Consider the following 14180-nt stretch of genomic DNA (forward strand, 5'->3'; position numbering starts at 1 on the left):
TTTTAGTCTTTTGAGGGGGGAGGTTTAAATTAGAGGTGTTGTTTTTTCTTGCTGATGGACAAGAGGGAAAAAGACCAGATGATAGTTTATAATTCTAATAGTGTATCATGTGTATTACCCCCCTTTTTAATAATCCTGTATAAACAAGATCCTAAAATTCTTTCTCATCACCGGGCACTTTCCAAAGGTACAGCCATCTTACAAAGTTCTTATGATAATCTCCTCCAAACTAGTATGTTGTATGTGAGGGCTGTGTGTTTTTTTTCTGATACAATGCCCTTGTAGGTTTATTTGCTTATCGACAACATGATTTCTGGATTCCCAACTTGCTACATAGTATGATTTGTAATTAAGGATGCTTCGTGTGAAGTAATCTACGTAAAGCACTATGGTAGCTGAAAGACATGTAAGTATTTTAAGGTAGGGTATAAAAAGATACAGAATATTAACTGTTAATTCCAAAATTGCATTTGGAATTCTCTGTACTCTCATGCTGTGGTAGGAAACGTGGCTTTATGCCTGAGGAGATACTATCATCTTTGGCACTTGTGGTCTATCTCAATTTGGTGGAAAGAGATCCTCAGAGCTTAAACATGTTATATGACTCAACAAAGCCCATCTGCATGAGGCCAGCAGTGCACAGGGAAGTGCTAATGCAGTGTTAATTTCCTCGCAATATAAAAATAATTAAAAATAATTTTATTAACAAATACATTTTCTCGTGCACCACACATTTCCACCAGCTCCAGGATGGAGGAGTCTAATGCAAGTTCACTCTGGACTTTTTCTTTTCCTTGTGAATATTTAGGATTTTGCTTGCAGAAGGAGCAGCACTTAAACAAACACCTTTCTGTCCTTACACTCTCTATTGCGTTTTATTTTCTAAAAATGCAGTGTGAATGTAAATGTTAGAAACAAAAATGCCCTTCAAGCTTTAGGTTTCTGCCAGAATCTCAGTGATTAGCATGGCTCTGCTGGAATTCGCCTGGCCTTTTTGCAAAAGCGCTCGCATAGGTAAGATAGCATCTAGTGAACCTCTGGGAAGGGTCTACGCTTGTTTGGCTTCGTCTTATATAATGCAAAACAAACAAGAAGATAAAGAAGGTATCCTGTGTTTGCAAGAGCAGTGCTGGGCAGACGGTGTTTACTGTAAATGCACAGAGAACTTTTGCCTTGCATATTTATTTAGCAATAATACACCTTCACTTCAGTGCTGCTGAAAAGTTAAAGGTCATCGTGTGTGGATTTAGTGCTGCAGGAGTGAGTTTTAATCATAGAATCATAGAATGGTTTGGGTTGGAAGGGACCTTAAAGATCATCTAGTTCCAACCCCCAGCCACAGGCAGGGATGCCTTTCCACTAGACCAGGTTGCTCAAAGCCTCATCCAACCTGGCCTTGCACACTGCCAGGGAGGGGGCAGCCACAGCTTCTCTGGGCAACCTGTGCCAGTGTCTCACCACCCTCACAGAAAAGAATTTCTTCCTAATATCTAATCTAAATCTCCCCTCTTTCGGTTTAGAACCGTTCCCCCTCGTCCTGTCACTACTTGCGCTTGTAAAAAGTCCCTCTCCCACTTTCCTGTAGGCCCCCTTCAGGTACTGGAAGGCTGCTAGAAGGTCTCCCTGGAGCCTTCTCTTCTCCAGGCTGAGCAGCCCCAACTCTCTCAGCCTGTCTTCGTAGGAGAGGTTCTCCAGCCCTCTGATCATCTTCGTGGCCCTCCTCTGGACTCTTTCCAACAGCTCCATGTCCTTCTTATGTTGGGGGTCCCAGAGCTGGATGCAGTACTGCAGGTGGGGTCTCACAAGAGTGGAGTAAAGAGGGAGAATCACCTCCCTCGACCTGCTGGCCACGCTTCTTCTGATGCAGCAAATGTGTTTGAATACACATTTGTCATCCTCATCCATTTGGGAGTCTTCTCAGAACCTCCAGAGCTCCTTACAAGCTAGAGTTAAAAGTTTGAGGTAGCCCTGAAGGATATTTCTTCTAATTCATCAATAAGGCTCTGTTTGCTGGCAATAGCTCCCTAGCAATATATGTCAGGTGATCTTCACTATTGCACTTGCAGTGCAAGGTGCTTTTCTTTTGCTTACATTTTCTAACATAAACAGCAACAAATATAATCACAAGAAATCCAAGTGCAAGAAAAAAAAAGTAGTAAACCAAATAAACTCCCCTAACCATCTCCCACACTCACAGGGAAAGATGTACCAGTGTACACACATCTTCTACTTGAGATGTATGACCTACCTGTACCAAATATGAGTCACTGCTTAGTGCCCTACTGGGAGCTGCTCAGATAAGTACAGTATATCAGACTGATTAGTGAATATTTGGGATGGTTTGAGATGAGTTGAAAACTCTAAGGCTTTATGTGTGCGTTGTCATTTTCATTGTGGTTTATTCAGACTAAGACAAAAAGCAACCTATACCTGTAGGAGCCCAGTTCCAACCCAGCTGAAGTCAGTGACCTGGTAGAAGTCAAATTTCATCCCATGTCTTTGGGTAAGATCAGGGACCCCTGAAAGTGGGAGTTACTGTGGCAGGGCAGGAAGAATGCCTCTGCTTCTCGACTATATAAAATACATCTGCTTATAGTCTTGTTAGAGATACATTTATGGGAAAATTACGTGACTTAAAAAGGGTTCCTGAAGAGCATTTTTTACAGTAACAACACTATCATCCACTGCAGTGAATGAAAACTGAGATTATGCTGGGCAAAAACCAGTAATTCAGCAAATCATTTAATTCTTTGAATGGGAACATTTTCATTCCAACTTTAGGCTACAAAGAATTCTTTGACATGAATTCTGTAAGCTGCAGCAAAATTACTTCAAACAATGGGAGAAATGTTCTTTTTTTTTATACCATCAGCTTTGGATTATTCACTTTTCAGGAAATGCAAAAAGAAGTAAATAGGCTGCTATTGTCTGCTTCACCTGTCTTATTTTCTTTCTTGTTTGTTATTGTTCTTACCTAAATAATCCTACTGCTTGATCGATGTCCTCATACGTGCTTTGTTTTATTTCACCTGCTTAGAATACTTAAAAAATCTTGGTGGCACTTGAAGAATAAAACTGGAGTTAATTTGATTACAGTGTTTTTAAGATGTAGCAATTAAATGCAATAATTTTTAAATAATATTACTTTATAAACACTGTATAAACATAATGTAAGCTGCAGATAACTACTGCAAATTTATATTAAACGACTTTATTGTATATTTTGACAAACCTTCTGGAAGCTTGAAATATTAATTTAGATTTTTATAGCATTTGTTGTTCATAGCAATAGGAAAAGACAGCCCTTATATGTGTTTAAAGGGTGCACATTTAGGACAATAGATTGTTTTCAGGAATTTTTAGAGTAACTACTTTAGGTTTCTTAAGCAGGGTATAAAATTTCAGTTTTAGGATGGCCATGGTCTACTTACCATTTTGAAATTTCTTCAGTCTACATGCATTGCCTGCTAAAGAAACAAAAAGTTGTTCAACACCAACCGTAAACAGCCATCTCAATGGGAGCTGTGTAAAATTAAATGTGCTCGTGAGGGCCATTAAGGAGTCTTTGCTACCCTTGTTGAAATTCAGTAGTGAGACCTGGGCCACGAGTAGATGGAAAAAGTCACCAGAACAATGTGGAGCTGGGAGAACTTGAGCAAAATGAGAAAGTAGCTCCTGAAATAGGGAAGGGATATTTTGATTATTTGGCTTATTTGTTTTGTTTACTTTGGACTGATTTTTGTTAGCCATCGTTCTCCAAAGGGAAAGGCAATAGTCCATTCCCTTCAGTGACACGAAGATCCTTTGTTAGTGATGCTCTTCTTCACAGCTTTTCAAGCCATGGGCACATGTATAAATAAAAAATTAAGAGCCCTCTAAGATAAAGAGCTTGCAAATATAGAGACTGCAGGTAAGTGAACTTCTTTCAGTGAAGGATTTTTTAAATGAAGGAGTTAGGCAATGCCAGAGCCTCCTAATTCAGTGCTCCACTGGCTTTCTGCTGAGGCTGGTTTTGCTCCCTTGGTAATTTAAAGCCACTTTGAGCAGTGCTGTGGACCCCTGATCCCATTACCATGATGTGGTGAGGTATTTTTTTGTCAGCTCAGCTGCAGTAACAGGCTGTGCCTTCTTATAACCTGCCTCACTTCTAAAGAAAAACATGTTAGCTTAAGTCTCAAACGTACACATGTGGCTTAGGCTCATTTTGCTTCTCCAGAGGGGCACACTAAGAGAAAACACATGATATGTTACTGCAGCTTGGTTATTACTTGTTTTTTTACAGTAACTCAATTGCTTGTGGTCATCTGTGTATAACCTTAGTCCCGTGTAGAAGAATTTAATGTAATTCAAAAAAATTCCATTAAATTCTCATTTCAGTTCGGCCTTTGTAGATCTGGTTATGGTTCTGTTTTGCTTGTATTTTCTGTCAGTCCAAAGGTCTTCCCCTTTCAATTTTCCTGTGTGCCTGTGCTGTCAGTTGGGTAAGAAACCAGAGAATTGATGTCGAAAAATTAAACTGGAATGACAAGGACTGGTTAATGTATATCAAGCATACCTCAAGTTGTTACACAGGTAAAAAAATCCTTGTTACTGGAAGTTGAGTGCCATAAAATCTGCATTACATGGAATGTAAGATATGTTAACCAAAATCTTAATGGTCAATTTAAAAAAAATTATAACAGCCTACAGCTGTCAAAGAGAAGTATTCTTTCATTTCACATCGCTGACTTTTTAATGCCTCTTCAGCTTAACCCATGTGCTATTCTTGCTCATCCTCAAGCAAGGAAGTAAACAGATGTCCCTTTGAATGATGGGCAGTAGTAGAAGTCTCCTAGCAAGAGACTATTTTTACTACTGACATTTTTTTAGTTGTTGTTAAGTTTAAAGTGACAGACGCAGAATTTAGAAAACAAGAAATCTGTGTTGAGTAACTGTGTCAAATGAAGTAATAATAATATATGTTTCCTGTTACCTTTATATCAGAGGGCTTTGGAAGGCAGCATCTCTATATTTTGCTTGCTTTATTTTCCCCCTCAAACTGACAGTGGCTTTGTCCTGTTGATGCCTTGGCTGCAAACATAGTCTGTAAAGGCGTAAGTGAAAAGTGGTCTTGGGGCTCGGTTGGCTTCCATCATACGCAGCAAGCCTAAATTTTGACTTGGGTATATCACCTTCGCAGTATAAATGAAAAATCAGATTTGTCTTCCCCTTTTTGTTTCTCTGGTTTTCTTGCAATGGGTCGTTGAAAGAAAGCCTGAAGGGAGATTCTGGAAAGCATTTATTTTCCTCCTGTCTTATTTTGTACATTTGAACTACTTCAGCGATTTCTCTCTTTTTGCTGGACAGCTCCTCGGAGAAATTAAAGAATTATTTATTTATGGTTATTAGTTTCCTTTCAGCATTTAAAAAAATGTCTTCAATGTTTGAAGCACCCCAGCAGGCATCACAAGCCAAATCTGTAGCAAAGAAAACAATAAAGCAAAAACAATGACAGATTCCTTCCAAACAGGAGAAGGGAGGAGAGTTGTTCAGGAGCAATAATTAACCAAGTTTCAACATGCTTGAGATGCCTGTGGAAACTATCTATCTGACAAATTGATGAGGTTTGTGGTATGCCCTGAAGATGGATAGAACTGAGCTCTTTCAGACGCAACTGAGAAGAAGAGTGGTTAGCTCATAAGCCTATGTGGAAGGCATTTCTTTTTATAACCACCTCAGAAATAATAAAAATTAGTGTTAATCATGTTTATTACACATTTCTCCTGTAAAGTGTCATGTGAGAAGGGAAGAAAGAAGGCCCCTCAACTCTGAAAATGGGGGATATGATCCCATTTCAGACAAGTTTCTACTTGGCAGCTTTTCCTGATGGAAACCACTTGCAGAAATCCTGTCCCATCCTGCAAGTTCGTTCATTCTGGGCTATTTGAGTATTTATAGGGAAATACCAGCTCCCCCAACTCAGCCTTCCTGCAGCAGCTAGTCAGTGGAGACATATCACAAGGAAGTCACAGAATCACAGAATCACAGAATCAGTCAGGTTGGAAGAGACCTCTGGGATCATCGAGTCCAACCATTGCCCTGACACCACCACGTCAACTAGACCATGGCACTAAGTGCCATGTCCAGTCTTTTTTTAAACACATCCAGAGATGGTGACTCCACCATCTCCCTGGGCAGCCCATTCCAATGTCTAATAACCCTTGCTGAGAAGAAATTCTTCCTGATGTCCAACCTGAACCTCCTCTTCGAACTACCTGATACACAAGGCTAGCTGTTGCCTGCCTCCTGAATTCACTCCGTTCCTGTCTCCTAGTTAAATCTCATAGCATTTTCCCTTGCGTGTGAATGAAGTAGGGTTGTGCCTAAGAGACTTTCAAGCAGAAGGTTTGTCTTCTGGGTTCTCTCTACAGTTAGTGCTTCCTGATCTGTTTGGCTCGTGGCAGTTGATTTTAGCTGCCTCGTTGCAAAGGGGATTGTAATGGGTTGCATGGAATGAAGTTGAAACTCAGGGCAACAAAGGACAGGGGATGCTGGGGAAGCCAAAATAGTTTCATTGTAACCTATCCCACAGCCTTAGCCAAAAGACTAGACAAGACTAGATTTTGGTCATTGGAGCAGAGGCTGAACTGTGGCTTCCGAGAGACCTCGGTCTCACCAAAGATCAGAGATGTTAACAGAGCCCACTGGCAGAGGACCCTGGGCTTCTTCACCCTTCAGCAGCCACTGAAGACAGGATACAAGGGATAAAAAATCTGTAGTTGATATTATCTTAGACCATCCAGAACCTGATGTGTGGCCATCGTGCATAACAAGAAACCAGTGCTACTCTAAATCATCTCCTTCATTTCATCAGTTGTTTCTCCTTCCAGGATCCAGCATCCCTGTGAGGACTGCAGCTCCACTTGGCAGTTTTAGAGGACACATAGAGGAGCCACTCAGTCTAGTGCCAAAGGCAAACATCCATTTCATAATGGACCTTTCGTTTTCTACAGACTGTCTGAACTGTCAGAGGAGCAGGATTCTCTCATGGTAGCAACAGAAGATATCACTACAGCTCCCAGCCTTCAGGAGTCATCCCAGAGATCCCCTCCGTTTCTGATCTTCCCATCATTAAAACAAAAGAAAATAATTTTTCAAATCTTTCTGTTCTATTTCCTTTGAATACCCCCTTCAGATACTGCAGAATAATTGTATATTTTTTGAGATAAAGTTGCTCCATTAGGAAGGCTGAGGGTGATGGCTTCCTCGTGCTCCTTTAAGGTCTTGATCTTCGTTTTTTGAAGTTATTGACAGAAAAGACCTTCCCTAGAGAGCATATCTGACTCCTCTGCTGGATTTTTTCCCTTATACTTCTAAAAAGGTCTGCATATTCTTTAGAAACCTGTGGGTTTTGTGGTCACAGAACATCAGTTACCCTAATTAAAAGAAGATTTTTGTAATGTCTCTTTATTCCAAACCATGCAAAAATTCTGTGGTGAGATGAGCTAGCAGGAAAAGGCTTGTGGAATAATCCTAAATACGCCTATTGCACCAGCCTGTAGCCATATTACATCCAAGCTGAGGTTTCTGCGGCATTTAAGAGTATTAAGCCATCACTTGGCAGTGCTAGGTTAACAGTTGGACTTGATGATCTTAAAGGTCCCTTCCAACCAAAACGATTCTATGATTCTATGATCTAACGGGAGTTGCTTCCTTGGTCACAGACCTGAATTTATTTTACAGAAACTGGTCTAAAAGTGTTTTAAACAGCAAGATTTTCTTCCCCCCATAAGACGTAGACCTGGAAAGGATCTTTCTGCTCCTTGACTCTAAACTCTTGACATTGCATGGAAGCATGTTATTTGAAGTACATTCATAAATGTACGAAGCACCTACCTAAAGACCAGGCAGAGTTTTGATCCCCACTGCTGTCTAAGGAAGCCCTTTCAGAATTTCATTTTTCTGCTGGTGTGTTCACTGACAGGTCATGGCCACTTCTTATTGAGCAAACCGCATTTTGTGTTTACCCCCTGTATTAAGAGAGAGCAATTATACATCTTCATGCTGTTACCACTCTCCTGTCATCTTCCTGGCCATGTGCTCCCTACAAGATCCACCTTCCGTGGTGCCAGATTGACCTATGAATTTATCTCTGATGGAGAACACAGTTTGCAGCTTTTAACTGGAGATTTTACCTGTTATAAAACACTACTGTTTCAGACCTGGTGAGCTCACTAGGAGGATATTAAATAGATGATCTAATTTGTTTGTTTCTCTTCGTCCTGCCGGCATCCTCTCAGTTTTGTTGTTAGACTAAGTTAGGAAAATTGGACCTGAAAGGAGACCACAGCATGCAAGGTACAGCATGTCAAGAAGAAGGTAAGAAAAGTGCTCAGAATATCCTGGCTAGAGATTTCTCTGGGTGAAGACAGGAGAAAAAACGTCTTGTGCCACTTTGAGCATGCACTTCTTTGGATTACTACATGACTAAAAGGCAAAGAAGCGTAACTTCTTAGGACTGTAACTGAGAGCAGTTCAGTCCCAAAAACAGAAACAAGGAGGATGCACTTTTGAGATCACTGAGATATTTTCCCCTTCCTTATTCCTACTCCTTTCAATGCAAAAAAACAAGCAGACCCATGTCATGACCGGTGCCAAGATCTAGAATAGAGAAGGAGAGTCTGCACAGTGGGGGAACTATCGCGAGGCCAAAAGGGATGTGTGTGCACACTGCCGGTACCCACATGATTGCAAATACAGTCCCACTTGTTTTTTCTGTAGCTGAATCAGTCCTTGAAATGACTACTGTAGGTTCAGTATTTAAAGTGGATCCAAAACCACGCAATTAAGCCCAAGTCAGCACAAGGTGAAAGGCCTTTGAACACATAGCCAATACTGGAGCAAGCACGAGAGACTGATATCACTGATCCATATATTTAAGGAATCTCTGTTCCCGTTCCTGATAAAATGAGGCCCTGCAGTGTTGATCCAGCCTAGTTTAATAAGATTTGAGCCATTGGGCTTTGGCGTTTTCACACAGAATCACAGAATGGTTGGGGTTGGAAGGGACCGCTGGAGATCATCTAGTCCAACCCCCTGCCAAAGCAGGTTCACCCAGAGCACGTTGCACAGGGTCGTGTCCAGGTGGGTTTTGAATATCTCCGGAGAAGGAGTCTCCACACCCTCCCTGTGCAGCCTGTTGCAGTGCTCTGTCACCCTCAAAGTAAAGAAGTCTTTTCTCATATTTAGATGGACTTCTCATGCTTCAGTTTGTGCCCACTGCTCCTTGAAGATTTTCCTTGTAGATTATTCCACCATTTTATAACAGTCAGTAGAGAGAATCTGATTAAACAGCTCTCCTCTTCCCTTTCAGTTAAGATACAGGGGCACGAGGCCATCCTGCTGCTTTTCATCTCTGTAGGACTTGACACAGTACATCCTTGATCCACAGCTCATAGGCTGGTAGGTGCTACAAGAAGAAAATGCGGTACATGGGGAGGGTGTCTGTCTATATTCAGAAAGAGAGTCTTACGAACATGAGACCTGACAGCGATTGCTTTTATTCCATCTGTTTCAGTTCCCCACCCAAACATACATACTTCTACCAGAGATAAAACCTTAAATTACTTGTATAGTCTGCAGTCAAGCTACCAACAGAACATACATATATATATATTGCATGAGCCAAGTCCTACTGTTCCTACTCAGCTCAGCTTCTCTCCATGATTTCAGTAAGACAGAGTTTTGCTTTAACGCGAGATGAGTAAGAATCGTGAGAAGCCCAAGACTGCTTCAGCAGTTATGTGTCACACTTCATTGCACAGCAATTTGTCAGATATACCATATTGGAGACATGTTGATCTTTGTCGCTTCCAAAACTGACACTTCCTTTTCCAGTCCTGCCTTTTAAACTATTCCAGTTGGACAACACCGAACTTTTGAAAAATGCTGATATTTCCCCCCCTTTTGAAATAGTATTTTAATTCAGGGGCTTTAGTCAAGGCTTAAATCTTAGTGATCCAGCCATGCCAGTTCAGGTTGTGATTTTTATTTTATTAAAAAACAAAGGGATGCAGCTATAAAGCTATATTGTAAACATGGGTACACCCTTGGCTAATTTTATAATAGACTGGCTTGCCAAAACCTGTTTTTCTACCCATCAGCTATATTTCTGTGTTTCTAATTTGTGTGTTAGCGTTCTGGCTTTCTCTTCGCTGCAGAATTAGTCCTGGTCATATCTGCGCGGCTTATGCCAGTACAACCCTCTAGTATAGGCAATGCCATAATCTGTTGTAAAGCCATTATGAAAGGTCAGGAAAAGGTGGTCTGAAGGGCTTTATGACAGAGTTTTAGGACTAAGGCCATGTCCTGGTTGCTGGAATTTCAGTCAGTCAGGCTCCTTCCCAGGTTGGCCAGAACTGAGGATGTTTTGAGTCCTTGAACACTGGATTTTAAATCTCCTTTTACATTCCAGGCGGGTCTGGCATGGGGTGGGATGCTAGGAGGAAAGCATGTCTTTCATAAATTGTGGCTTGAGACAAATACAGCAGCTGCTGTTGGTCTTTGGCCTTGTTACCTCTGTGCATTGTTTTATGTATCTGCTCTTTGGAACACGTGGAATTTGCATGTGTCTGTGCCTTTTTCTTGTAAAACAAAATGAGGACAGCCTGATTTCATTTTTTTCATTGAGAAGAACTCCCTTTTTATAGCCATTCTTTCTTCCTAATGTAGACCATTGCATTTAGCTATGATTGTTTCATTTGGGGGTGGGTGAAATCAATAAATGCCATTGTTTTGTGCGTCCACTGGGATGTGCACATGAAGCTGTATCTCCTTCTGTGTAGCTCTTGTTAAAATACAAAACTGTATTTATTTTCAGTATGAACAGAGCCAGAGAGAGAAGTTTATCCCAGTGTATTATCTTGAATGCTGCATTACCTAAGGCTGGTGATATAGAAATAATTGAAAATAAGTACTGCAAAATTGTTGAGATAAATTTTGACATAAAGATGTAGGTTGGTTCATAAAAAGTTGCAATGACAATAGGTTATAGTGACAGCTTTTCAACAACTGTATAAGCCTCCAGATGGAAGGGAATTTGGCTTAATGAATTATAGGCAGTCTGTGTAACACAAGCTCCTTTTATAGGAGCAGATCAGAAGAAAGAATAGACTTATTCATACTGGCATGTGTTAAATAACATCATTGTTAAAAACATGGAGTTGAAAAGAGACTGAGAAATGCATGGCTTAAAAAAAAAAATCCACTGTTACTATCTCAAGACTTCGGGCTCCCAAGCAGGGCCCTGAAATGCCTTGTTTCAGTGTTATCTGATAACGGAAGTTGTCGTTGGCCAACTGCGGAGGCTCACAGCCTTCCGGTGATGAGATGACCCTGCTGCAGGACCTTCTTCTTCATGCCTGTTCATGCCTTCACGTTCTCTCCCCATCCATCTGCTCTGGATTTGGAGTAGCCTGAGCTGGTTAAGGTTGTTACTTACACCCAGGGACAGATAGTCAGGGCTCCCAAGTGAGTTTTTTTTCCCAACCTCTGCCACAGACAGGCTGCATGACCTTGGCAAATTACTTAATATCTGCTTTCCCATCCAGAAAATGGTGATGATACTTACCTGCCTCCTAGGAGAAGCATTTGGGCTTCATTAAGGATTAGGACATGCTTTTAGATTAGTTAGTTGTGTTGAGATGTGCTTGGTAAGCAAAAGTTACTGTTAAATAATGAATGAGGAGAAATGTTGTCAAAGTAATATAAAGGTCTGAGCCAGTGCTAAGAGTGCTAACCAAATAAAAATCACACGTGCCGTGATGTCAGAGCAAGGGAGTATGACTGAAAACTAAGAATAAGCAGCAGATGTCAGTGACTCATTAAAATAACAGACTTGTATTTCTAATTTTGTCAATGTACTGTGGCTTTTTTGATAGGACAGATCAACCACTGATGAGCTTGTAGGATTTTTCATGCACCTGGCGGTGAGTTAAGGACATAGTTATAGCCTTCAGCCTGCATTACTGAATCGGTGGCTGGTTTACGAGGCAATATTAAAATCCACAGGTTTAAGATTTAGAAATGCAAGAAATTTCGGTAAAACTACTAATCGTGGATGCATATAATAGGAAGTTGTGTGGGTAGGAAGTGCTTTATCTTGATAGGGAATATTTTTCTAGCAGGTCTGTGACTTCAGACATTTTCAGCTGGCCTATTTTGCATCTTCCACCTCAAGCGAGCAGCCGTGTAATGGACGGATGCATTTACTGTGGATGTGGTACCGATACTAAACATTAGGTATTTTCTTAGAGCAATAATCAGAAAGATGCGCAGCCAAGCACTTATTTATCCCACTACATTTCATGAGCACAGGCATCTTAATTGTACTGGCAAAGCAGATGTGTATGTTTTGTCAGCGTGACTGTGTGTTTTTGATAATCCATCTCCTCAAACTCTGCGAGGGCTCATTTTTCTCAGCATATTTTATACTTAGCAGCACCTGGATCGTTACCCATGCACTTCATGAAACCTTTTTTCTTATTCATTTTCCTAATTAACAGCTCGTGCCTGCCACACGTGGATAATAACACTTGCATCCTCACACAGGTAGGAGGACTCTCTCAACAGCAGTCATTTTTTTTTCCCTTTGCATCTCTAAAACGACCTAACAAATTTTTGTCGAGGTGTTTTTTTCGTACGGAGCCCTGACCTCCGCAGAGATGCTGGAGGTCCTGCCAAACCCCTGGCAAGTCAGTGAGAAGAGAGAGACAAGTGGCTCCGCGGTGTCGCCGTCAGCCTTCGCCTCGCCCCGGGCATCGTGTCTCCTGGAGCACAACAGCACATTGTACGATGCTGGATGACAAGTGGTTCTATATTAAGAAAAACATGAAAATGCAGCTTATTAGAAGCCACAGGGTTGATTGAAAGTGTAATGAATGGCAGCCTACCAACAAAGATTGTTGCTCTGGGTAGATAATCTGATTAGTAAATATTTATTTCATTACAAACTCTCTTTTATGGTTTGATCCGGGTTCAGTCAACAATTCAGTCACAAAGTGACCTCTTCAGCATTTTAAATGGGATCTCGAGGTTCTGCCATTTGAACCAGGGATACCGTAAACAAATAAGAGGTTCAGTGCAGTTGGAGGTAGTACTATGAAATGCAATCGTGTTTATTTAGAGAATCCTCGCAGGGCATCTGCTCTTTGATTAGGGAGTTTGTTTGCTTTGAACTCCTAACTAGTTTAATCTTAAACTTTGAGAAGATACAGAAATATTGCACTCATCTGGTGACAACTGAAACTCGTTAACTCTTCAATTACTACTCTGCAGGCACCCATTTCTCCAGTGCAGCTCACTACCATATCTCATAACCTAATGGCCAGCAAATTGCACTGTTCTTGGATTCTTCAAGCAATGTAGCGAATGCTTTTTGCCCAGGCGTGCCTGGTATAATCAGCTATCAAGAAGAAAGGGAAAACATACAATTTTTATTAGCTTGGCTGGTGCATTGTATGTAGCAAAGTGAAGCAAACAAATCAGAACATCTTAATAGTTGCATTATAAGTATATATTGCACAGTCATTGTTCTCAGCCTCCGTGAACTCACTTCAATGTAACGTTCAAGGTCTGCAGGAACAATAAAAGCATTTTTACTTTGTCCAGTGGCAGCGTATCAGATAAATGAATGCAGATTTAAAGGAGAAGAGTGCAGTACTTTCTCCCACCGGAGGTTGTGGTTTTAGCTTTAAATTCAGAAAATGCTTACGAGAACCTTATGAAATGTAATAAAATTCTCCTTCCCTGAGCTCACACTCTCAACCTGAAATTGTATTGCGGGAATTTGAGTTTCAATAGTGTCCTTACAGAGCAGCTATGCTTATTACTTAGATATTAGAGGTGCCCTGTTGATGTACAAGCATTTGAATTCCAAAGGGAAATAAAGTCTGTATTTTCAGCTTATTATTGTACAATATTGTAGGCACTCTACAGTAAGTGTCTGAAAAAAATTGTTCTTTTTCCCTTCTAACTTTCACCACCTAACATGTTGTCTTGGCTTCCTACCTCTGCTGCAAAAGAAAACATCAGCTTAAATTTCTAATTCCCTAGTAAGAGGTTACGTACTTTATAACACTATTATAGCTAATGTTGTTTATGTACTTAATTCTTTGTGCTAACAGTGGTGGCCACAGTTTGAA

This window comes from Nyctibius grandis, chromosome 1 (assembly GCF_013368605.1).
Source record: "Nyctibius grandis isolate bNycGra1 chromosome 1, bNycGra1.pri, whole genome shotgun sequence".
NCBI classification, from domain to species: Eukaryota; Metazoa; Chordata; class Aves; order Nyctibiiformes; family Nyctibiidae; genus Nyctibius; species Nyctibius grandis.